The sequence below is a fragment of the Macaca mulatta genome, chromosome X, assembly GCF_049350105.2.
Source record: "Macaca mulatta isolate MMU2019108-1 chromosome X, T2T-MMU8v2.0, whole genome shotgun sequence".
Classification (NCBI taxonomy): Eukaryota; Metazoa; Chordata; class Mammalia; order Primates; family Cercopithecidae; genus Macaca; species Macaca mulatta.
Window position 1 is genome coordinate 12,705,447 of NC_133426.1, and position 26,911 is coordinate 12,732,357.

A 26,911-nucleotide genomic window follows, 5' to 3' on the forward strand; every position below is an offset into this window, starting at 1 on the left:
TCACCAATGTACATGCAGTAACTTCTGTACTAAACTATGACTCAAACATTCACAATCACACTCAAACACAGTCTAGTGTTTGTCACAGCCTAGTATAGAAGGTACTGCATGTACATTAGAGCAGGGGAGCAGGAGCCTGATCTGATTTATTATGAAGTCTCCCAAGGCCTCCAGCACACAGTATCAGGCACACAGGAAACAATCAATGATTAATGTGTGCTTCCTCCATCCTGACTATGAGAAATATTACTTAGGTCTCTTTATTGACGGGTGGCCAAAAAGCACAAAGCCAAATCTGATGCTTATTAACAGTAATCGCATGCATGCTGTAAGCCCTGCAACAACTATCATTATCCGTGTTTTGTTTTTCAATGGAGGTATAATTTACATACAGTAACATGCACACATCTTAAGTGTATAGCTTAATGAATTTTTACCTAAATATACCTCCTGGAAACCACTGACCACACAAACATCTATCTCTTTCCATCACTCCAGAAAGCTCCCTTGTTCCCTTTTCCCAGTCAATTAACCCCCATGCCCCTCACACTCCAGTGAACCACTATTCTGCTTCTACTCCCATAAACTAGGTTTGCTTGTTTGTGAACTTCATATAAACAAAATTGTACAGAATGTACTCTTGCGTCTGGCTTCTTTCTCTTAACATAATGTTTCTGAGATTTATCCAGGTAATTGTGAGTATCAGTTTATTCTTTCTTTTTTAAATTTGCTGTGTATTATTCCATTGTAAGAATATGCCATAATTTGTTTATCCTTTCTTCTATTGATGGACATTTGGATCATTTCCAGATTAGGCATACTGTGAATAAAGCTGCTATGAATACTGGTGTATTTTATGGACCTGCACTTTCACTCCTCCTGGCTATGTACTTTTGTAAAATTGCTGGGCCGTGGAGAAGGCATCTGTTTAACTTAATAGAAGTTAGTATCACTATTTTTGATTTGGATATGAGAAAAAAAAGGTTTTTTTAAAGAAAGAAATGAAGCAGTTACAATGTTTCTTCACTTATTTTCCCAAATCCGTTCATTGTATTAACTTTTTAAAGAGTAGAGTGTCTCTTTCCTGTGCCACAGGCATGGTTAATTGAATCAGCAGTACAGAAAGTTAGAGGGTCACGAGGTACGAAGAATCCAGCAAACTCACATCTGCATAAATACACTCTCATATCATTTTATATGCATTCACACCAACCTGTATCTTTAAAACTGGACTTTCCTGACATGGGGGTTGACCACAGTGCTGACACAGACAGAATTCCTATGAAAGCAAATATTTTAAGAGGAAAATTTCCCCTATAATGAAATCCTGATTGAAATGACAATTGCAAGCAGTGAAAAGCGTGTGGAATATGTAGAATGAGCAAAATCAGATCTTTCTGTGGTGTCCTTTCTGAGTATCCAAGGAAGTCTCATTCCCCTGCCAAATGCACAGCTCTCCTAAGGCCTGGGCACAAAGAGAACTGCCCGGTCTTCCCAGCTGCCAGCTCCCTTCCAGAATGAATTCCCGAGTCCCAGCTGCTCCCCACTGGAGTGCCACTGAATTCTACAAAATCCTGACCAGCATTGCAAAAGCGAATAAACCGGGACAAGTATTTTAAGACCCTATGGTGTCACAACACTGAAGGCTGGTATGCTAAAGGGAAGAACAGAAATGTCCAAGCTTGTTTCTCTACAAGGTATATTTTACAACAGCCATTACTCATCACAAATAAAATTCCTTTCACCAAAATAGGCATTTCATACAATTTTTCTAATGATACACAGTGCTTATTTTCAGGTTACCTAAAGTCCCAACCCTTCTGCTATCTCAAACTTTGACCACTGTCTGTGAGGTGCATCTAGAGTCTAATTAAATGGCAGCTTGGTACAATTATACATTCCTTGGTCCTTTCTTACAGAATCTGAGATGACACCCTGGGATTGCCATGGGAAAAATTGCCATGTCTGTGTGATATCAAATAGTCTGATCAAGTCAGCAAATAAGAAATGTCAATCACTCAGGTTTTGTCGTTGGCACAAGGAAATCAAAACAATGGGGTGATTCAATATCTTTCCCTTTCTTTTCTTTTTTTTTTTGGTTTGTTTTTAAACATTTATATTTTTTCCACTGCTCTCCTGTTGTGTTGATAGTCATTTTCTGAACAAAAACAAAACACTTTCTACTTGATCTTCTTTGCCATTTTTTGAGAGACTATCACATGTACTTGTCCTGAAACTGTTTTCAGAGCAGAATTTGGCTTTCTCAGTGGGGCTGGTAAACAATGCAATGGGAATTAGCCCTACATTTTCCACATTGCTTTCCTGCAGTTCAACTTCCATATGAGTTGTTTTAATATGTAACTTACTAGATCTGTCATGATTTGGAGTTAATTTCTCTCTTATTCTAAAGAGCACACTGGATTGCTTAGGGAGAAATGACCAAGGACTGGCAGAGGCTTCCTTATTAGGAAGTCAATGTATCTGCCACTGAAACCCCGTATCATGAACCTCAGAAGCCTCCATCATAGTGGAGGATTTAGTTCTCTCCTCCGCATATTTTTTTTTTTGAGATGGAGTTTCACTCTGTCTCCCAGGCTGGAGTGCAGTGGTGCAATCTCGGCTCACTGCATCCTCCGCCTCCCAGATATAAGCAATTCTCTGCCTCCGCCTTCCGAGTAGCTGGGATTACAGGAATCCACTACCACGCCCGGCTTTTTTGTGTGTGTGTGTGTGTGTGTGTGTGTGTGTGTGTGTGTGTGTGTGTTTAGTAGAGACGGGGTTTCACCATCTTGGCCAGGCTGATCTTGAACTCCTGACCTTGTGATCCACCTGCCTCAGCCTCCCAAAGTGTTGGGATTACAGGCGTGAGCCACCACGCCCGTCCTCCTCCACATATTTTTTATGGAATCACTTATTTCTTATTTTAGTTCCACTAGCACAAGTAAGTTTCAATTTGGGAAATGGTGAATATATTACCACAAATGTTTTTGTGGGCCCACAGACTCTATCATAGACTTTTTGTTGTTGTTGTTTTTGTTAATGTCCGATTTAATGATATAAAATTTACCTATGGTGTAATTTAACCCTTTTATGAATACGATTCTATGAGTTTTGTGAAACAAATGTAGAGATGTAACTACCACCACAACAAGATATTGAGTATTTATATCACCCCATAAAGTTCCACTTTGCTTCTTTGAAGTCAGTCTCCTCCCACCAATCCCCAGTTCCTGGAAACTACTGATCTGTTTTGTGTACCTATAGTTTTGTTTTTTCCAGAATGTTGTATTAATGGAATCATATAAAACATGGCCTTTTGTCTCTCACTGTTTTCACAGCATGACGCTTTTGAGATTCATTTATGTTGTGCATATCAGTACTTGTTTCTTTTTATATCTGAGCAGTATTCCATTACATGGATATACCAAAGTTTGTTTATACATTTACCTATTAATAGAGCATTTGGATTGTTTCTAGTTTGGGGCAATTATGAACAGTGCTGCTATGAACTTTCTCTTAGAAGTACTTCAGTAGACAAGCATTTCCATTCTATGAGTAAATTACCTAGAAGTAGAAATGCTGAGTTGTATGCTATGTTAAAAGAAACTCCCACACACAGTTTTCCAAAGTGGCAGTATCATTTTGTATTTCCACTAGTAATTTATAAGATTTCCAATTGCTTTGCATCCTTGGCAGTATTGTCAGTTTTTGTTGTTGTTGTTGTTTGTTTGTTTTTTATTATAAGCCAGGCATAGCCGCAGTTACTTGGGACGCTGAGGTAGGAGGCTCACTTGAACCCAGGAGTTTGAGGTTGCAGTGAGCTAGATCACACCACTGTACTCCAGCATGGGCAGCAGAGTGAAACTCCATATCTAGAAAATATTTTAAAATAATTAAGTAAAAACTGTAGACATTCTCTTGGGTTTTCAGTGGTATTGCATTGTGCTTTTAGTTTGTATTGCCCTAATGACTAATGATATTGAACATTGACTAATGATATTGAACATTCATGAGCTTCATGAGCGCATTTGCCGTCTGTTTCTCTTCCTTAGTAAAGTGTGTAATCAAATCTTTTGATCATTTTTTAATTGAGTTGTTAGTTTTGTTTCATTATTGGAATGTGACAGTTATTTAGATACTTCTCGATATTAATTTTTAAAATCAGATACATGATTTGCAAATATTTTCTCCAAACTCTTGACTAGCATTTTTATTCTCTTACCAGTGTCCTATTATACACTGTCATTTGTAGTGAATTGGGGTTGTTTCTTGCCTTCACCCCTGTCATCTTGGACAGCAGGGTAAGGAGATAGGTGGTGCCATTGGCTTCTCATCCAATGCATAACACTCTGGCTGTAGCTTAAGGTCTATTATAGGTTGAATGTTTTGTGTTTACCCCAAATTTACATGATGAAATCTAATCCCCAATGAGATGGTATTAAGAGATGGGGCCTTCAGGACATAATTAGGTCATGAGAGCTTGTTCTTGCTCTCTGCTCTCCATTATGTGAGGACACAATGAGAATCTAGACATCTGTAAACCAAGAGGTAGGCCCTCACCAGACACTGGATTTGCCAGCACCTTGATCTTGGACTTCCCAGCCTCCAGAACCATGAGAAATAAATGTTTACTGTTCAAGCCTATGGTACTTTGTTATAGCAGCTCATACTGACTAAGACAAGGTCAATCTCCTGAGAGAAGAATATTGACCTAAACACTGGATTCTTCACTTCTGTAACTGTAGAGTACACAGAATAATTGGGAAAGTTTGGTTAGTATGCAGATTTCCAAGCTCCACTTCCAGAGATGTTTATTCAGTACCTGTGAAGTGAGACCTAGATTGTTGCAATATTTAATAAGCAGCCAGATTATCCTGATACAGGTGACTCTGGGATGAGACTTTGAGAAATCCTGAATATCTAAAGCCACTCATAATGCTTCATGTGTGGTGTGGTAAAGATGCAAAGTCTATGTCCAGGCCTAAACAAGATGGTGAGGTATAAGTCAGCGCAGGGGATGTTGCCACACAATTAGACAAAAAGAGAAGAATCACCAAGAATGCAGGAATTTTAGGACATTTTTACTCAACATTCAGCCTATTCCCTTATCCATCACTTTGCTATCATAGCTTTCGTGTGTGATATTTTATTTGAATATAAACTGGAGGGGAAAGGTTGTTGACAAATAAATAAATTATGGCACATTAAAAAATATCAATCAGGCTGGTGTGGAGGCTCATGCCTATAATCCAAGAACTTTGGGAGGCCAAGGTGGGAGGATCGCTTGAGGCCAAAAGTTCAAGACCAGCCTGGGTAACATAGCAAGACCTCATCTCTATTAAAAAAAAAATTAATTCTTAACCTTGATCCTGAATAAGAAGATTGTCTCTTTATGTCATACATTACTGGGCTGCCAGCTATGGTGCTGTGATGGATTCTGGTTCATATTTTTAGGTCCACTGTTCTTACAGGAAGTCATCATGACCTTTTTCAACAGGGATGTGTGGAAGGTCTTTGGTCTTACAATAATACTTTTCTAGACAAAAGTAGAACTTGTCCTGCTTATTTTCAAACAAATTCATGAAGGATGTTGGAGTATGCATCATTATTGTTTTTCAGAGAAAAGGAAACACAAACAGTAGCAACAAAACACCCAACTTCTATGTAGGGGCAAAGGGAATTTTTCCCTTCCCCTCTGAAGGTTTGAGTCTGCTGAAATAAACTGACAAAGAGGAGAAAGGGCATACAAGTTTATTAATGTGTAAGTGTATATGGGAGTCATACAAAATATGATACTAAGAGAAGGGCCAGATGGGTAAAGCTTAAATAGTACATTCTTCATAGAAGGGAGAGAAATAGAGGAATGTAGGCAATTTTGAGGTGTAGTAAATGATTTTCAGGGGAAATGAATGAGCCCATAGAACAGACAATAGCCTGGGACAAAATTTCTCTGAGCTCTGGGAGAGGTGACTGACAAATTTCAAGAAGGTGAGAGGTAGAACTTCACTATGAACAAAGGTTGTCTTATCATGTAAGTAAAATCTTCCAGGTAATCTCTTGGACCTTCCCTCAGAAGAATAGAGGAAAAGTCTGCCTGGGCATGGGGGTGACCTTTAGTCTTTTCTCTTCTTTGGTGGCCAATCTTTCCTGGTTATTTGATGAGATTGATAGATAAGGGGTTTTAAGACAATTGAATCTCTTTTGCAAGAAGTTTTCTTCCCACAGATAAAGGAACTCCCAGAGAGAGCCCCTTCATGCACTTTAAGGGTAGAAACAAGGGAAGGTTACAAAATCCTTGGTTCTAAAGGCAGCTTTTAAGGACTTCCAATTTCCTTCACTTCAAAAGTGCTCAGCATGCCACAGCTGATACTTTGGGGTATCATTTTTCTGAGCCCCAACCTCTATAAAATCCAGGTATCCAGATATTTGGACTGTGTAATACCAAACAACCAGCTGATCTGAAGTTTTTCTTGAATTGGACAAACTATTCTGACATTGCATAAGTACAACCAGCATGATTTAAGTTTTATCTGCAGACAGAAACCAATTGGGACTGACCTGATTTTCTATGTTAATTAATCAAATATTGTTGTTCATTGGTACCTCTCAGCTAAAAGAATTTAAAAGACCTGTTACTTTAATCCTGTTGTGGAATGTTTTTTAAAACTTACAGCTAATTAACAAATCTTCATGGGCAACTGGAGCACCTCAGGCTCTGGTAAACGTAAGGGATCAATGGTTATTAATCAAAGGTGGTGTAGTTGGAAGACGCCTGGAGTAGGAGGCAAGAGACCTAGGTTCTACTGCTTGCTTGAGCTGAACTGTGCTTCCTTAAGCTTCCATGAGAGTAGATACCTTCTAGAAAAAAAAAAAAAAATAGAGAGAGAGAGAGAAACTAGATACTTAAGGAAACATACATTTGTAAAAAGACTAAAACCAAAGTGATTACAGTCTAAATATAATTCATTCCCAAAACAGGCAAGCAAACAAACAACAAAACAATCCTAACAATGTAGGTGTTTATGTACCTCCCATGTAAAAAGGATCTGAAACCCTGAAGCCACAGGATTCAACCAGGCAAATAGAGAATTATTTTCTTTATTTTAAAACAATACTCAAGTCATGCGTAATTCATGCTGAAAAATTAGAAAATAAGGAAAAAGAAACTAATCAATGAATAAAATCAATTAAAACTCTACCACTCAGTAAAAACCACTGCTTAGCGTATCAGTGCTATATTCGTCCATAGATCCATATACATATGTGATGCATGTATATTTCAAATGGGATCATGTTGTAGCCGCTGTCCTGAAATCCTGAAATCTGCTTCTTTGAGCTAATGCCGTATTGTGAAGCAACTTGCATGCTAATAAATATGCATCGTCATCACCCATTGTAATGACTACATTATATTCCATTGTAGGCTTGAAAATATTAACAACTGCCGGGCACGGTGGCTCATGCCTGTAATCCCAGCACTTTGGGAGACCGAGGCGGGCAGATCACAAGGTCAGGAGATCAAGACCACCCTGGCGAACACGGTGAAACCCCGTCTCTACTAAAAATACAAAAAATTAGCCGGGCGTGGTGGTGGGCACCTGTAGTCCCAGCCACTCAGGAGGCTGAGGCAGGAGAATGGCGTGAACCTGGGAGACGGAGCTTGCAGTGAGCCGAGATCACACCACTGCACTCCAGCCTGGGAGACAGAGCAAGACTCCATCACAAAAAAAAAAAAAGAAAAAGAAAGAAAATATTAACAACTAACAAATCTAGTGCTTCCTCTGTGCCCAGCACTTTTCTAAGCACTACAACAGCATGCCTGTAAGGTAGGTAGTATGATTACTCCTGTTTTACAGACAGGGAAACTGAGTTAAGGAGAAGGTAATTAACTTGCCATCTGGGGTTCAACCCCAAATGGTCCAGGATCAGAATCCGAGCTCTGAATACCTGGCCATGCTGCTCCTTGCCTCTTCCTTTTGGTTGGATCTTTACGTTATGTCTAATAGTTCATTATTTTAAACAGTGCAGGTTAATTTAAACCTCTATGTCCTCAAAAGAGTGGTGGTGGAGGGTGGAGGTAGTGTCATGCGCGTCCGTGTGAAGAGACCACCAAACAGGCTTTGTGTGAGCAACATGGCTGTTTATTTCACCTGGGTGCAGGCGGGCTGAGTCCGAAAAGAGAGTCAGCAAAGGGAGATAAGGGTGGGGCCGTTTTATAGGATTTGGGTAGGTAAAGGAAAATTACAGTCAAAGGGGGGTTGTTCTCTGGTGGGCAGGAGTGGAGGTCACAAGGTGCTCAGTGGGGGAGCTTTTCGAGCCAGGATGAGCCAGGAAAAGGAATTTCACAAGATAATATCATCGCTTAAGGCAAGGACCGGCCATTTTCACTTCTTTTGCGGTGGAATGTCATCAGTTAAGGCGAGGCAGGGCATTTGCACTTCTTTTGTGATTCTTCAGTTACTTCAGGCCATCTGGGCGTATATACGTGCAAGTCACAGGGATGCGATGGCTTGGCTTGGGCTCGGGCTCAGGCCTGACAGGTAGAAGGGGAAGCGTTGATAACAGATGACTTTTTAATAAGAGAGTAAAAGAGAGACATTCTTTTGGGTAAAATCAGATTAGAAGGTGTTCATTCTTATGGTAAAAGTGAGAGTTCATAAAATTACTATAGTTACTTAGGGGAGGGGGAATTTTCAGGCATGTGCAGAAGGCATACTTGCAGGACTGTGAGACAGACAGATTCCACTGATTACATAAATCTACATAGAAGAAAATGTTAGTAGCAACTGCGTAGTAGAAAATAGTAACCCTGCTAATGAAAATACAGAGTTAATTTTCTGTAGTCTGAACTTCGACCCATTGTGAAGACAGAATTAGAAGTCCTTGGCAATTAGAGTAGGAACTTGCTGTGAAGGAAGTGAGCATTCATTTGAGACTGGGTGTGGTGGGAAGTAAGCAAAGGATGACTCACAGACAGATCAGTGGACAAGGCGAGGCTGGGCCTGGGAGGAGCGGGGAGATCTGAACGAAGCTAGGCAGGCGCTTCTCTGTTCAGACTCGCTAGGCATCACTGGCTCACTCTGGACACGGAATATCTTTACTTATAGCTGCACATCATTATTATTTCATTTTAAAAGTTACACAACTGGCATATTCCCACTGTAGAATAGTTTTAAAGTAGAGATGAATAATAAGAAAGTAAAGTGAAATCCATCCATCACCTTAAACATTCTTAGATACCCATATTAAGAGTTGGCATATTATTTTCACATTATTTTCCTACATACTTTAAAAACAAAGATGGGATTTTCACCACTCAACAATAAACATATAATTGCATCATTTTTCATATAATGGGATGCTATGTAGGCATTAGAAATGATAAAAATATGTTATTTGACCAAATAGTAATGGGCATTGTACCTACATAGTCTTAACTAGCCAGCAGCCATTTTTCCTTTGGTTCATGGAATTCGTGAATTCTACAAAGTTAATCTTATCTTGGGGTGATCTCATTGACTTTTAAGTGCTGCTGCAATTAAGTAAGAGTGGGGATGGGGTATGAACTTCAGGAGTAAAACAAAAACAAAAACAAAAACAAAACAAAACGCTTTATTACAATATCTTTTCCAAACTACTTTGGCTGGCCCAGAGGAGGTCAGGAAACGAGGAGAGCGATTATCATTAAATCTTATTCCTCTCTTTACAGCCATATTAACCTGAAAGAACAAAAATGTAGAATACTTTCCTCATCTTCTCACTTTTTCTCTAACTATCACATAGTAAGGAATCCAGAAGAATAAGGCTACAAAGCTACAGGCAAAACAGTAACAGGAATGGCAAGCGTGTCCTGTTTATGGACTAAAAACACAGAGCATTCCTTGGAAAGCCAACCTTTTGATAGTGAGATTAGAAAGAGGTTTTCTAGGGCAGCACAGGTCCAAATATTAAACACGAGTCAGATCTTATGAAAATCTAAGCAGGTCATAGAACAACCCAATGAGCTTAGAAGAGAGGAGAGCTATAGTTAGAATGCATGGACCCTTGATTATCTTATTTCCATGAGCTCTAATTAGCATAGTACAGAAGACATTAATGCAATCAGCCACAATATTTATTGAGTTTCTACTATGTGCCAGATGGTTTTGTGGGTGGTGGGTATGCAATGCTGAACAAAAGTATCATGGTGACTACCCTCACAGAACTTATAAATTAGCAGCAGGGTGGGGGGTGGGGGATGGTAAACAAGTGAACAGGTAGACAAATAAATCATTCTAAAGAGGGACAAGATTCTAAATAGACATTTTTCCAAATAAGCTATTCAAATGGCTAATACCCACATGGAAAGATCCTCAATTAGTCATTAGGGAAATACAAATCAAAATCACAATGAGATATTTCATCAAACATACAAGAAGGACTATTATAAAAAAAAAGACAAACAACAACAAATGTTGGTGAGGATGTGGAGAAATTAGAACTCTTTTATACTGCTGATGGGATTGTAAAATGGTAGAGCCACTTGGGAAAACAGATTGACAGTTCCTCAAAAGTTTAAACACAGAGTTACCATATTGTTTCCTTATGCAATAAAGAATTTGGGGCAAACCCATAGGGTAAAGTGAAAGAAAGCAAAGGAATAAAAGAATGGCTACTTCATAGGAGTAGGATCACTCCATAGCAGTGGCATGAGCTGCCCGACTGAGTATACTTATAGTTGTTTCTTGATCATATACTAAACAAAGGGTGGATTATTCATGAGGTTTCTGGGAAAGAGGTGGGCAATTCCTGGAAGTAAGGGCTCCTCCCGTTTTTAGATCATTTAGGGTAACTTCTGGACATCGCCATGGCATTTGTAAACTGTCGTGGTGCTGGTGGAAGTGCCTCTTAGCATGCCAATCCATTATAACTAGTGTATAATGATCAGTGAGGACAACCAGAGTTCACTTACGTTGCCACTTTGCTTTTGGTGGGTTTTGACAAGCTTCTTTACTGCAACCTGTTTTATCAGCAAGGTCTTATTGACCTGTATCTTTTGCTGACCTCCTATCTCACCCTGTGACTAAAAATGCCTAACCTACTGGGAATGCAGCCCAGCAGGTCTCAGCCTTATTTTACTCAGCCCCTATTCAAGATGGAGTCACTCTGGTTTGAACGTCTCTGACAAGATGACCCTGCAATTCCTGTCCTAAAGAAAACAAAAACATACATCCACACAAAAACCTGTACACAAATGTTCATAGCAGCATTATTGATAAAAGACAAGAAGCAGAAACAACCCAAATGCCCAGCAACAGATGAATGGATCAACAAAACGTGAATAAATAAAATATACATACGGTGGAATATTATTCAACCATAAAAAGGATTGAATTATTGATACATGCTACAACATGGATCAACCTTGAAAGCATCATGCTAAGTGAAAGAAATCAGTCACAAAATACCAGAAATTGTATAATCCCATTCATAAGAGATGTCCAAAATAGGCAAATCCATAGAGACAGAAAGTAGGTTAATGGTTGCCAGGGACTGAGGGTATGGGGGAATGGGGCGAGACTGCTAATGGATATGGGGTTTTCTTTGGAGGTGATAAAAATGTTCTAAAGTTGATCATGGTGACAGCTACACATCTTTGTGAATGTACTAACAGCCACTGAATTGTACACTTTAACAGGATCAATTGTACGATTTGTGAGTTATTCCTTAATAAAGCTCTAAAAAACAAAAGGTGATGAAGTGTGTTGAGGAAACAGAACGAGGCCCTGAGGCACGAAAGCGCCTTGTGTGCTCCAGGAATGAAAGAGGAGGCCCATGTGATCAATGCTCTAGAAGACTTGGAGGGGACAGCGGATCTCGTGCTTAGGCACATGAAGTCAGTAATTATGGCACTTTGGGATTATGTTCAATGGGCAGTAGAAAGTCCTTGAAGGCTGTAACACCCAGCAGTTATGTGACTCAACTTTTATTTTTAATAGCTCTTTGTTCCTGAATTGTTAGGGCAGAATTAGATTGCTGTTATAGCTCCTAAAACCAGATAGAGATCCTTAACTTAAAAATTTGGTGTTAAAATTAGCAAGGGGCTATTTTCTTTTGATTTAGTACACATACTAGGAAAATGAGGATATCAAAATGCTTATTCCTTAATAGCACAAAAGAAGAGCCTTATTATAGTAAATAATGTAAGTTTTTCATTTTTTTAAACCTGAGCATATTCTGTTGCTTCTATAGGACACAAGTTGAGAATTAAACCATTTATTCATGCTCAGTATCACACTTATATTACACATAGGTTCAGGTTTAATTGCATTGAAGAGAAGGAGGGAGTAGAAGATGTCTAGCAAAAGTCATGGTGGAGCGAGCCAAGGCATTCCTGTATGTCAAATGTGGGATCATCAGTCTATCTGCACAGGGCACAGGGGACTGGGAATTCTTCTGGCTTCTTGGTTGAAAATGTGAAGATGTTATTGGGACTAATGATTGAATTGCACAGATTTGGAGACTAATACTCCCAGATGAAAAGAGATGGGCTTTGCCAACCTCAGGGAGGGCAAGTAAACAGCTCAGGAAAATGAGGAGCAGAACTGTGCTGGAAGGCTGCTGAAGGCAGTGTGCTCAGCCTGGGACAGCAACTCAGAGCCCAGCAGTGGGGAGTGAACAAGCTCCACTGTGGCACCTGCCAGGGGTCCCAAAAATGCCCAGGTTTTTGTTTTTGTTTTTGTTTTTTTAATGGAGTCGCACTCCGTTACCTAGGCTGGAGTGCAGTAGCACAATCTCGGCTCATTGCAACCTCTGCCTTCTGGGCTCAAGCGATTCTTGTGCCTCAGCCTCCCGAGTAGCTGAGACTACCGGCACATGCCACCACGGCCAGCTAATTCTTGTATTTTTAGTAGAGACGGGGTTTCACCATGTTGGCCAGTCTGGTCTTGAACTCCTGACCTAAAGTGATCTGCCCACCTCAGCCTCCCAAAATGCTGGGATTACAGGCGTGAGCCACCACGCCCGGCCAGATGCCCAGGTTTTTGTGAACCCTTCCCAAGTTCTTCAACAGCATGAGGCTTGTGAAACTTCCGGAAACAATTTCCCTTCACAGCTCCTGGTAATGACATGAGCAAGACAAGAAACAAAATATAGGAGGAGTGGCACTTAACAATTTTAGTAGAACATTCAGGTACACACATGTGCGCACGTGCACACACACGCAGGCCCCCCGCAAGCACCATGCTAGGGAATTCCAAATATGTTAAAACCTGGTGAAGAGAATCCATGGGGAGGAGAGAAGATTGGTGAGCCTGATTCTTCATAATTTAATTACCATTATCTTTGAATGCATTCCATTGCTTGATTGTATTATAATTTACTTAGTCTTGTAACTATAGACCTTCAGGTTTCTTTCAACTTTTTAGCATGACAATGTTGAAACATGTATCTATCTGTCTACCTCTCTGCTGGGACTACAATCATGTGCCATATAATCTTTAAAAGAAGTCACCAAATTGCTGTCCAAAAACACTGAAAAACTTTATTTGTCCATCAACAAGTGTATATAAATGTATGCTAACACCCTTGCCATTACTAGGTGTTATAAAATTTAAACTTTTTGGACAACCCATAGTTTAGTATAACATCTCATTGTTGTTTTGATTTTCGTTTTGATTTTTCTTTTTTTCTTTTTGAGACTGGGTCTTGCTTCATCACCCAGGCTGAAGTGCAGTGACACAATCAAAGCTCACCTCAGCCTCGACCTCCCAGGCTCAAGTGATCCTCCCACCTCAGCCTCCTGAGGAGCTGGGACCACAGGAACGTGCCACCACACCCAGCTTTTTATAATTTTTTTTTTTTTTTTTTTGTAGAGACAGCATCTCACTATGTTCTCCCAGACTGGTCTCAAACTCCTGAGCTCAAGTGATCCCCCTGCCTCAGCCTCCCAAGATTTTTGATTCTTAAATTATAAGTCAGAATGAGTTCACTGGCCATTTGTTTTTTTCCCCTCCCTTCCCTTCCAGAAACTTCCTGCTTGCCTGTTTTCTATTGGATTATCCATCTGCTCTTAATGATTTGTGTGAGCTTACTGTCATATCTGTTGCAGTATTTGCTCCAGTCTTTTGGTTTAGAAATAACGTTTTCTGAAATAAAGAAGTTTATATTTTTTATGTAGTTAGATTTATAAATAATTCCCTTTATGGCTTCTGGATTTTATGTCTGGCCTAGAAGGCTGTTTTTTCCACCAAGATTAAAAATACATTCACTCCATAGAATTACCATATGATCCAGCAATTCCACTTTTAGGTACATGCCTTAAAAAATTGAAAACAGGAACTCAAACAGACACTTACACACCAATCTTCATAGCAGCACTGTTCACAATGTGCAAAAGGTAGAAATAATCCAAATGTCCACCAACAGATGAATGGATAAATAAAATGTGCTCTATATACACAATGGGATATTGTTAAGCCTTACAAAGGAAGAGAGTACTGATCATGCTACAATATGGATGAACCTCAAAAACATGCTGAGTGAAAGAAGCCAGACACTTCTGACAAATATTTTACAATTCCACTTGTATGAAGTTTCTTGAATAGGAAAATTTATAGAGACAAAAAGTAGAATAATGGTTGCCTGGGGCTAAGGAGTAGGGGAATGGGGAATTGGTGTTTAATGGGTTCAGAGTTTCTTTTTTTATTTTTATTTTTTTTGAGACAAGAGTCTCGCTCTGTTGCCCAAACTAGAGTACAGTGGCAGGATCTCAGCTCACTGCAACCTCTGCATCCTGGGTTCAAGTGATTCTCATGTCTCAGCCTCCAGAATAGCTGAGATTACAGGTGCATGCCATCACATCTGGCTAATCTTTGTATTTTTAGTAGAGACGGGGTTTCGTGTTGACTAGGCTGGTCCTGAACTCTGACCTCAAATGATTTGCCTGCTTTGGTCTCCCAAAGTGCTGGCGTGAACCACTGCGCCCAGCCTGAAAGTTTCTGTTGGATATGATGAAAAAGTTCTGGAGATGAATAGTGTTGAGAACAGATTTAATGCCACTGAATTGTACACTTAAAAACTGTTAAAACTGTAAATTTTATGTTATGCGTATTTTATCACAATAAAACAATGGAATTAATTTAAAAATACAATCACTCAAATTACTTTCTAGGCCTTTATATTTTATTTCCTATATTTAAATCTTCCCATTTCTGCATTTACTATTTTTATTTTCTATCTCTCCTTGACTCAATTAAGGTAACGTTTTCTCTTAGGAAAACATTCATTTCATTGAAATTTTAAAATTTATTTGCATGAAATTATGGTGAATAGCAATTTAAAAAATGTTCTCTTTGCTCAATTATCTATTTTCATTCTTAATTCTGCACCTTCCCCATTTGTCTTGATGGAGCTAGCTAGCACCTTGTTTTATTTTATTACTTTTAAAAAGAGCCAGCTCTTCTGTTTCTTAGTTCTATGGTTTTCCTGTTTTCTAACTTATTGGTTTCTGCTTTTACATTTATTAATTCCTTTCTTCTCTTTTCTTAAGTTAATTTTATGGTTCTTTTTATAAATTCTTGAGCTAAACGTGCAATTAACTAACTAAAATTTTTAGTAAAGTAAATGTTTAAATTCATAGCTTAAAGGTATAGAACAGCCATATTCCACACATTTTGACATGTATTATTTTTGTTATCATTATTTTCTAGACATTCTAGTATTTTAGTTAATATTTTCATTTCAAGACAAATGTACTTAAAAGGAGAATTTTCTTTTAAATCTCAGTGTTGGATTTTTTTTCCTCTTTTTATAATTATTTTCTACTTTAATTTACCATGGGTACAGAATAGCCCTGTTTTCTTTTAATATTTGGGAAGCTGTTGAAGTTTACTTTTGTCACAGTGGGTGAAAAACATCCATTGTTTCCAAGAAGGTGTATTCCCTGTTACTGATTAACTCAGTGCACTCACTTTCTCTGCATTATCTGAGTTGAGAAAAGTGAATTAAAGTGTGGTTTCAAATTGATTATGTTATTTATTTTAGTATCTGATATGGTTTGGCTCTCTGTCTCCACCCAAATCTCATATTGAATTGTAATCTCTAGTGTTGGGGGAGGAAACTGGTGGGAGGTAATTGGATCGGGGGCAGACCTCCCACCTTACTGTTCTCATGATAGTGAGTGAGTTCTCATGAGATCTGGTTGTTTAAAAGTACGTAGCACTTTCCCGTTGGTTCGCTCTCCTGATCCACCATGTGAAGATGCGCCAGCTTCCCCTTTGCCTTCTGCCATGATTGTAAGTTTTCTGAGGCCACCCAGCCATGCTTCCTGTAAAGCCTGCAGAACCATCAGCCAAGAAACTGCTTGAGTCCTTGTTTTCAATTCTTTTGGGTATAGAGCTAGGTGTGGAATTGCTGTGTCATATGGTAATTCTATGTTTAACTTTTTGAGGATCTGAGTTTCATTTTAGTGGTTTTTCTCTTTTCTTTTTTTTTTTTTTTTTTTTGAGGTGGAGTCTTGCTCTATTGCCCAGACTAGAGTGCAATGGTGCAGTTGCGGCTCACTGCAGCCTCCACCTCCCAGGTTCAAGTGATTCTCGTGCCTCAGCCTCCTGAGTAGCTGGGACTACAGGCACCCGCCACCACGCCCAGCTGATTTTTGTTTTAGTAGACACAGGGTTTCACCATATTGGCCAGACTGGTCTTGAACTTCTGACCTTGTGAACCACCCACCTCAGCCTCCCAAAGTGCTGGGATTACAGGCTTGAGCCACCACGCCCGGCCGTGGTTTTTCTTTTCTCCCATTCTATCACACTATTTCACAATAAGAACAACTAAAATAATCAGATAATGGAGAAGTTTCTCACTATTTAATATCTCTACCTATCACCCCACTGAATGCCTTCAGTTCTACCAGGTATTCAAATTAATACATTTCATTTTATATCATTTATTTTCATTATATAACTCAACGTAGCAGTTTCTAAAGGGCCAGAGATTTGTCTTAAGTCAGCAAGCAGGAAAGTGGATGAGGGAAAACACAGGGCCTGGGTAACCTTCAAATTGCCTGTGAATAATCAAGAATCAGGGCTGGCTTCATGAGTGTGCAACTTACACTGTCACATAAGGCCCTGTGCTTAGAAGAGCCCTGCACTGAGAAGCGCCCTGTGCTCAGAAGGACTTGGTGCTGGGCTTAATGATCTGCTGTGACTGTTTTGAAAATCTTTTTTTTTTTTTTGAGACGGAGTCTCGCTCTGTCGCCCAGGCTGGAGTGCAGTGGCCGGATCTCACTGCAAGCTCCGCCTCCCGGGTTTACGCCATTCTCCTGCCTCAGCCTCGAGAGTAGCTGGGACTACAGGCGCCTGCCACCTCGCCCGGCTAGTTTTTTTGTATCTTTTAGTAGAGACGGGGTTTCATCGGGTTAGCCAGGATGGTCTCGATCTCCCGACCTCGTGATCCGCCTGTCTCGGCCTCCCAAAGTGCTGGAATTACAGGCTTGAGCCACCGCGCCCGGCCTGAAAATCTTAATAATTTTTGAACAGGAGGCCTCACATTGTTATTTTGCACTGGGGGCCTCAAAAATCATGTAAACAACTCTATTAAGAAGTGATGGCATCTATCTATGCCCATCCTGTATACTAAAAAACAAATTGTAAATTCTAAAAACATTCTAAAATGGGAATTAAAAAAAGATATGTCTACCACTCAAGGTGGAAGCGTTCCAAATGTGGGTGGCTACTAAATAGAATGGTAATAGAATAACTCAAGTGTATTTAAAAACACAGATGACAGACCAAAGTCAGGCAGAGTTTTTACAAATGAATTTACTGTGTCTCCTATTGTTAGCCTGATAAAACAATTCAAAAAGTCATTGCAGGAAACTGAGCTCAAGTAAGAACAAATAGCAAACACATTCCTTCTACTCTCCAAGAAAAAGTGGGGAGGTTTCAGTTCTTATGCCTTCAAGTAGAACTGAAGGATGCTTCCCCCACCCCCGCCCCTCCACCCGTGCTTGGAAGGGCCTGGTAAAATCAAGAGTAAAATGCAATCCCAAGAGATGAACTATAAAGAAAACATAATACTTTTGCAATAGCCTGCTAGGCTTTTCCATCATGTTTTGATTGCAGGAAAGATCAGGCTTTATGGGCTAAAGGAAAAATAAATGAGTTCATGATAAGCCTAAATCCTGCCCTCCCCTTTCCAGTATCAGCAGAGAGTAGAGGTTCTGGGTTTTTCCTAAGATCAGAGGGAACAGGTCTTAAATTCAGGGTGGAATCACAACTGGCCAAAAACCTCATCAAGGCCTTCTTATCTGCTCCATCTGCTGGCTCTGAGTAATCTTTAGCAATTGCTCAATGGTGACGTCTTTCAAGAAATCCTGCCGAGAGCACCCTTTCCCTAGCCTTTCCTTAGTTACAACAATCTACAAAAGACCAAGGGTGAATGTCTGGGTGGAAGAGCTGGCCACCTCTGTATTTGTTCCTTGCTACAAGTGGGTATGAGAAGTATCCTAGGAGACAGATTTTCCAGGACAATGATTAGCCAAACAGCCCTATCCAGAGGCCTTCCAATAAACCAGATTAGCTATGATGTGATTATGTAATTATATGGCATGTTTCAAGGAGACACCGTAAACTACAATCAACAATTTGGCATCACGCAGCAACTTGGGGTGTAACCTATTTCAGGAAGAGCCAAATTGGATACCAAAAATGGAAGGACTTGCTCTCATAGGAAAGAAGAGTGAAGGGAAGTGTTTGGTGATGGTGAAAAATATAACATGTTTGGAATTTTTAATAAAGAGTTTCTTAGAAGCATCTTATAACATCTGTCCACATCCCTGATTCCCCTTTACAGCTCATGGCCTGAGTTTAAAAAGAAAAAAAACAAAGACTTAGGGTAGAAATAGCAGGGACAGGCTTACCTATCGTCTATGATTTTGTTGAGTTTTGTGGGAGGAAGACTCTCTAATATTGTTTTCATCCACTCTCATTCTCTATGGTGCAAATCCTAGGTTGGCTTTTTGTGGGTTTTTTGTTGTTGTTTTGTTTTAGTTTTTTAAAATGTATAATTGACACATAAAAATGGTTTTCACATAATCCTTCCTGCAACACAAAAGGCCCCAAGGGCACTTACCTAGCTTGCCTTCAGGGGTCAATTAATTCATGATGTGCTGGGTAGTCAGGTATACTCTATGGAGAAAAGCCTGTATCTTTGCATATCTAATTTATTTCCCAAGTTTAAAAAACAGTATTGCTTTTGATCTGACTAGAATGGCTTGAACTGGATTCTGTTGGAAGGTAAAGTGGTATTATAATTGCTTTTTTACTTAACTGTCTACCCCAGTGGAATGTACTCCTTGAGGGCAGGTATTACATGACAGTATGTTGATCATTATGTTCCCAGGGTCCCAGGGTCAGGTATAATGCCTGGCACACAATAAGTGCTTCATAAGTATTTCTTGAGTGGTTGCTGGATGAGTGAAGCAGACAGAGACCCTTTCAAGACCTTTTATAGCTGAGGCGTCTGTGACCAAGTAAGAATAGTGGTTAGAGGCAGAGTTTACAGAACTGGACAACTTGGTCTTGAATCCTGGCTCTGCCTCTTTCTATTGTGGCTAAATTATTTAACCTCTTCATGCCTCAGTTTTACCATCTTTAAACTGGGTGTAATAATGAGATCTATCTTATAGTGCTGTGAAGATTAAAGGAGTTGAGATTGGAAACGGTAGGTGCTCAACTGTGTTAGCTTTATTTCTTTAAAAAGTGAACAGATGACCCTTTTCATGTTCTTGCAGCTTTGTTCCATGCCCATTGCTCCCCAAAAAATTAATCATTGGGCAAAATATTTTATCATAATAAATTATTATATATCAAATCATCTCCCTTGTAATTGTTCCGTTATACAGGGCAAAAATCCTACAGGAAAAAGTGTCTCCAATCCACACTCAGTATGGCATGCTTACTAAATATACAACTGGCAAAAAAAAGTTGGTGGGGGAAGAGTGGGAGAAAATTTTGGAGCCATTTGAAGCTCTAAGTGACCTAAGCATTTGCACCATCTAATAAAATTTGATGAATCATTTTCAGTTATTAAACATAAAAAGGATTTGCTTATGCATGGCTATGTTTGAGCAGATTTGGTTGATACTTCATACTTTCCATTAATTATAAACTATAAAATGGGAACAAAATGAGAACAGTGAGTTAAGGCTTTTTTTTTTTTCTTTCTTTCTTTTTTTTTTTGAGATGGAGTCTTGCTCTGTTGTCCAGGCTGGAGTGCAGTGGCGTGATCTCGGTTCACTACAACCTCCGCCTCCCGGGTTCAAGCAATTCTCCTGCCTCCGCCTCCTGAGTAGCTGGGATTACAGGCACGCGCCACATTACCTGGCTAATTTTTTGTATTTTTAGTAGAGATGGGGTTTCACCACATTGGCCAGGCTGGTCTCGAACTCCTGACCTCAAGTGATCCACCCACCTTGGACTCCCAAAATGCTGGGATTATAGGTGTGAGCCATTGCACCCAGTCAGAGTTAAGGCTTTTTAAAAATAAAATTTCTGACATCTCTACCACTTAAGAAAATGTCTGCCACCATCTTTGTGGAAGGTTTGAAAAATCATAAATATGCCAAGTGGATCTTTATCCATTCCTCCAAGCGTTCCTCTTATGCTGCTGGGATGGTTTAACTCTAATTATACTGGAAGTTCAAGTTCAAAAAAAGTTTAAGGGGGAAAGGTGTGGCTGTAAGCTGACTTCTATGAAGCAACCTGGATTAGGATGCCAGTGAAAGAGGGCCTGGGGGTTGGTTGGTGAGTGTGGCTGAAACTTCTCTGGTATAAATCTATTCATTTGTGTGCCCTGAGGTGTGGGCACTCCTGGGGGCTCTGAGATGCCAGGCAATGGTCTCTCCTGACTTCCAGTCACCAACACCAGCTTGTCCTCGTGGTTAATCACCTATTCCCTTTCTACATATGTCATCAGACTCCTCAAACAGTTCTTAAACAGCAATATAGTATTACCAAATGAGGAAAGAAAAGAAGAAGCAACATACACAAAATGGTCTCAATTGTTTAAAAAACACACATAGGCCAGGTGTGGTGGCTCCCGCCTGTAATCCCAGCACTTTGGAAGGCTGAGGTGAATTGCTTAAGTCCAGGAGTTCAAGACCATTGTGACAGCCTGGGCAACATATCAAGACACCTGTATTTACTCAAAATAAAACAAAACAAACAAAAAACGCACACACTGGGGAATGAGATTGGAAGATTGGACACTAAATGTTAGCAAATGTTAGCAGAGTTTACACTGGGCTTTTAATTTGTAGCTGATTTATATTTTTTCCTTTATGCTAGTCTGTATTTTCTAAAATGTTTATAATAGACTCATGCTGCTATAATCATAGAACAAGGAATTAAGGGTTGGATGTGGCTGAGTCGCACCTGTAATCCCAGCACTTTGGGAGGCCGAGGTGGGCAGATCACCTGAGGTCAGGAGTGCAAAACCAGCCTGGCCAACATGGTGAAACCCTATCTCTACTGAACATACAAAAATCAGTTGGGCATGGTGGTGGGTGCCTGTAATCCCAACCACTCAAGAGACTGAGGCAGGAGAATCGCTTGAACCTGGGAGGTGGGGGTTGCAGTGAGCCAAGGTCGTGCCACGGCACTCCAGCCTGGGCAACAGAGTAAGACTCCATCTCAAAAATAAAATAAAATAAAATAAGATCTATTTAGAAAAATATCCATACGACATGGTGAGAACTGGCTGGGCAAGTCCTCCACATGGCCAGTTTGCAGCCCCGTGTAAGGGGCGATATCTTGTGAAAGCTCATTATACAAATTGAGTCATTATTGTCATGCCCAACTAAATCAGCATCAAGGGCCAGGGGGAAAAAGCAGTGGGGGAACATAGCCCCCGCTCCAAGAGTTGAATTTTCTACAAGCCCAGCTGCTGAAGCAACCGGCTGTGACTCCAAGACTGGTTTTACCTACCGCAGTCACTCACTGTATTCGTCCATTTTGTGTTGGTAAAAAGGAATACCTGAGGCCGAGTAATTTATAAAGAAAAGTTTATTGGGCTCATGGTTTTGCAGGCTGCACAAGCATGGCACCAGCATCTGCTTGGCTTCTGGTGAGACCTCAGGAAGCTTTTACTCATGGCAGAAGACAAAGATGGAACACACATGTCACATGGCGAGAGAGAGAGAGAGAGAGAGAGAAGGAGGGCATACTCTAACAACCAGATGTTGCAGGAACTAACTGAGTGAGAACTTGCTCATCACCAAGGGGATGACACCAAGCCATTTATGAGGGATCTGCCCCCTATGACCCAAATACCTCCCACCAGACCCCACCTCCAACATTGGGGATCACAATTCAACACAAGATTTGGAGGAGACAAACATCCAAACACCCACTCACCAATCAGAGCTTGCCAGCTCCCAAAAGCTTCTCTAGTGCCAATAAGCTCTCTTTCAAAATGATAACATAACATCTCTCTTTCTAATAAAACTCACAACCTTCTCTTTGTTCTTCAGACATACCGAAGGCCACCCAGTCTGTGTGTATGCCCCGAACTGCAATCCCTGCTTCCCAAAATAAAATGTTAAATTTAGAGATTCATCTCTATACTTTATTTTGGCTTCGACAATCTGATTGAGAGAAAACTCAGCTGCCTCTCAGACAAACCCAAAAGTATTACCAAATGAGGAAAGAAAAAGATAAAGAATTTCTTACAAGCTTCTTATAACATCTGTCCATATCACTGATTCCCCTTTACAGCTAATGGACTGAGTTAAAAACAACAACAGAAAAAGACTTGAGGTAGAAATAGCAGGGACAGGCTCACCTGCCGAAAAGTCCTTACATCACACCCTGCTCCTAAGAGTTCTGCCTATTTACTTACTGGTAGTTTCCTGAGAACATGACCCCAGTCCTCCTCCATAGGTAACAATTGGGCTGCGGTTGGAGCTCAGAGCAGAACAAACAGCAACCAGGAAGGAAGCAGTGTGTGTTTCACAGTCCACTGTTGAGCTAATTATTCCCAGAGGCCTACGGGACTACACAGGCTTATACTGACCATCGTCAGCAGTCAGTGCCTCCCTTTTTTGAATATTGCTGGTTAACTCTGTAAGTTAAGAAGGGAGAGTATCCATTTCTTCACCTGCTGAACTAGAGCAATTTCCTTTCTTCAAGAAAAGGGAGAAGGTTATGGTTTCATAAAAGCTGCCACTTCTCTTTGGATGGAAGACTAGATTTGCTATAGACATTTTCACCTTGTTATGAATTTGTCGTTTGTTTTTGCTTTGGGAAATGGTATTTAGTGGACAAAAGGATAGCATATTTTTGAAGTGCCATTGTGGAAAACAATAGTTAAAATATTAATATCTATTGAAGAATCTATCAAAGAGTATACCATTTATAAAAACGGTAATGCCTTCGGAAAATATGGCTTCAAAGGGATTGTTATTATTTGTTTATAACTTAAGGAAAACCCCTATCTAGCAAGAGGAATTCCAATTACTTCACAGATTTCTTTCTTTCTCTTTCTTTCTTTCTTTCTCTTTCTTTCTTTTCTTTCTTTCTTTCTTTCTTTCTTTCTTTCTTTCTTTCTTTCTTTCTTTCTTTCTTTCTTTCTCTTTCTTCTTCTTCTTCTTTTCTTTTTTTTGTTTTGTTTTGAGACAGGGTCTCTCTGTTCCCCAAGCTGGAGTGCAGTGGCACTATCACAGCTAACTACAGCCTCGACCTCACAGGCTCAAGCAATCCTCCCACCTCAGCCTCCCTAGTAGCTGGGACTACAGGCACACACCACCATGCCTGGCTAAATTTTTTTGTATTTTTTGTAGACGTGGGGTTTCACCATGTTGCCCAGGCTTGTCTCAAGCTCCTGGACTCAAGTGACCTACCGACCTCAGCCTCCCAAAGTGCTGGGATTATAGGTGTGAGTTCCATGCCCGGTCATACTCCATGGATTTCTGATCTGACTTAAGAGTCCTTTTCCCCATCTGCTCCGCTGTGCTCTACCATTATTTCTTGTCTAGGCTTATATCATGTGATCTCCAAGGTCTCCCTTTGACTAAAGCAATTTGTGTATGTGTCTTGATTCCCTACTCAATCAGAAGCTCATCAGGGGCAAGTGACCGTACTGTTCCATTTGTCTAAGGTCCACATTGCTTATCTCAGTTCCTGCCACATATTGGTAGCTCAATCAGTTCTTATCAAACAAATGAATCTTAAATATATCCATTGGTCATTTATTCATTCATTCAGTTAGTCACTCAACAGATAATGTTTGAGCACAACTATATGCCAGTCATGTTCAAGGCGCTGAAGATACAAAATTAAACAAATGAGACTGAGATCCCCATCTTTAGGAAACATATTCTATTAAGTTTGACCTGTTATTGTGAAAACCTTTAATTTCCGTGTTTAAGGGTCTAATTGCTGATTCCTAGTAGTTCATCTGAAAGGAGGTGGGAGTATATATTTTTTATGGCCTTTCCTTTTTCCAAGGATGTGTTCAGGATCAGGAAGCAAATAAAGCCTTTAAAGAAAACCTGAGTTCAAAAGTTTGCCCCAGAACATCGTGTGGCTAAAAGTACAGCCCCAGATAGATCCCTCCCTCACTGAGGAGTTGGGGCCCTGTGCATGATCTGAAATGGAGGGGGTGAAACAAAAGGATGTAACTCACCTGTGATAAAAAAAACAAACAAAACAAACAAACAAAAAAACACCCTTGAGTCACCCTTTCTCCTCTCCCTCCTCTTCCTAAAGTTAAGAATTTAGGAACTCTGTGGACTTAGAAAATGAGGAGCCAGGATAAAGGTGTCTGTGTGAATTGAATGGTAGCTGGTAATTCCAGAGGTGTTCAGAAGCCTAGATATGACCTAGGAGGAGGGAGACCCACAGTACCTGAGCCCAGTCTGGAGTTGGGAGCAAGAAGAGGCAGGCAACCTCTGGAAAGTGGAAAGTAATCCACTGGGAATTCTCAGAAATTTTAGGATGAGTGCAAGGCTTCCTAGAGCCTGTGTGATTGAGCCCTAAGCTGTTTTATCTAAACATGAAAGGAAAACCTGGACCTGGAAAGCTGGAATGCATGGAGAATTCAGACTATTCTTCAGTCTCAACCTTCTTTTCCACGCTAAGGAAAGCAGTTCATTGGCAGCTCTGTATAGGATGCCAAACGTGTTTATCTGGTGGGTCTTCATGTTCCCTCACTTCCAGAAAACCTAAGAACTTTAAAAGATCTCTAATAGTAGAAGGATCTCATTTTAAAAACTTTTACTCATAGTTGGGAACAATCTTTCCCTATATTAAAAGGAGACAGAACATCAATCTGAGTGTACACAATGCAAAATTCTGAACCAATTCCTGTTTTGTGGAACTGTTTTCTGGATATGTTATATGCGGTGGACTGGTAGGTCCTCGTAGCCCACGGTTTTCTTTGAGGGATCCAGAACTAATCCCAAGAAAAAGCAGAAAGGCTCTCAAGCTTGTGGTTTTGATGCCTCCTTTGCCCATGAAGAAGACACTGTTTTCCATCAACAATCTATTTGCACGAGCCACTTTGTATGTACAAACTGAAAATGAACAACATTGACCAAAACTCTCAGCAGTGGGGGCAATGTGACAAATGGATGATGACGCTTTCTGTCTCCCAGCCTCATCACCAAACCCCTCCATGTCAACGCTCAAAAAAGTAACTAAAATGAAGGAAACCTAAGGTTTCACGAAAATGACAAATTCAATTTGATTAGAACAAACTGCCGCTTTCCTCAAAGGTATACACTCCTGCACTGTTCTGGCTTTGAAATTGAACTTTGGGAATAAAGGTTCGAAAGATCACCTTGGTTTTGGGGGGACCCATGTGGCAAATTACCTCTCCTCTATTTCTGTAAAAAGTGAGGATTCAGAGAAAACTTGGAACCCCAAAACTTCCCTCTAAAAATGTAAACTTCTGCTGAAGAGGATGTCATGTTTACAACAATAACAACAACCAAAGCAGGCCATCACGATGACAGGCGGGTTAGTCACATGCCTGTTCACATTCCATCTGCAGCTCAGACTCTAAAACCCTTTGGCTTAACCTCTCCCCTTTGGAGGCTGAAAAGCAAATAGAATAATGGAGAACATTTAGCTCCAGAGGATTTAGTAATCTTTTCATCCATTTGATTTATAAAACTGATTGGAAGGAATGGAGAAGCTTCTCTTGTTGTTACCATTTAGCTCTTTACCGTGATGCTCTATTTTGCTCCCTTAAAGCTTTTAATGCTCCCAGATAAATCAGAGCTTTCACATCACCCTGCCACTTTCTACAGTCTGAATACTCTGTCCTAATCTAGGATCGAACAAATTTAAAAGATCATTTGCTTTTGAACGGGGTTTGCTGAGTCTTTCTACCCTCCATGGAGATCTTCTGAAAAATTCACAATTCTGGTTCAGCATGAACTTGGGTTTTCCAAAAGTTTCCCACTGGACTCCTTAAGGATGAAAAAGGGAAAGTCTTAGAGACAAGACAGAAGACAGGCGCTAAGGCCAGCCAGAGTGAAAAAGATTTCTAGGAGTTAGCAGCCAAATAAAACAACGCCAAACAAAACAAACCCAGGCTGCCCTTTCCTCTGCTCTGCAGGCTCTTATCTGCTGGTAAACTCAGCCTCCTCAGTCTAGAATACGCAGCTCCAGAGTCACTGAGAAGGCTGAGTTTGTGCCTGTCCGTCCCAGGTACCTCTCAGCACCCTGCACAGTCTTTGTTCCAGCACATTCCTCATAGTTTTATAACTATTTGTCCACTTGTCTCTCACCACTAACATCTAGCATCCTCTCCTCTAGTCTGTGTTACTTGTGTATATTCTTAACTAGCACTAGTGTGTTAACTAGTAGATAAATTCTATCAGAATTTAAATTCTTATTCTCATAGAACATGGATTTTCGACCTC

At 40.2% G+C, this 26,911-nt stretch overlaps 1 long non-coding RNA gene across 1 annotated transcript; it reads right to left on the reverse strand.

Moving 5' to 3' along the window:
- Positions 1–8,119: 8,119 nt before the first annotated feature.
- LOC114674846 (uncharacterized) lies at positions 8,120–26,608 on the reverse strand. The gene is made up of 2 exons (XR_013412753.1): positions 22,882–26,608; positions 8,120–8,533 (listed from the first exon to the last, which is right to left on the reverse strand). It is a non-coding gene; the product is annotated as an uncharacterized LOC114674846 (long non-coding RNA).
- Between the last annotated feature and the right edge of the window lie 303 nt (positions 26,609–26,911).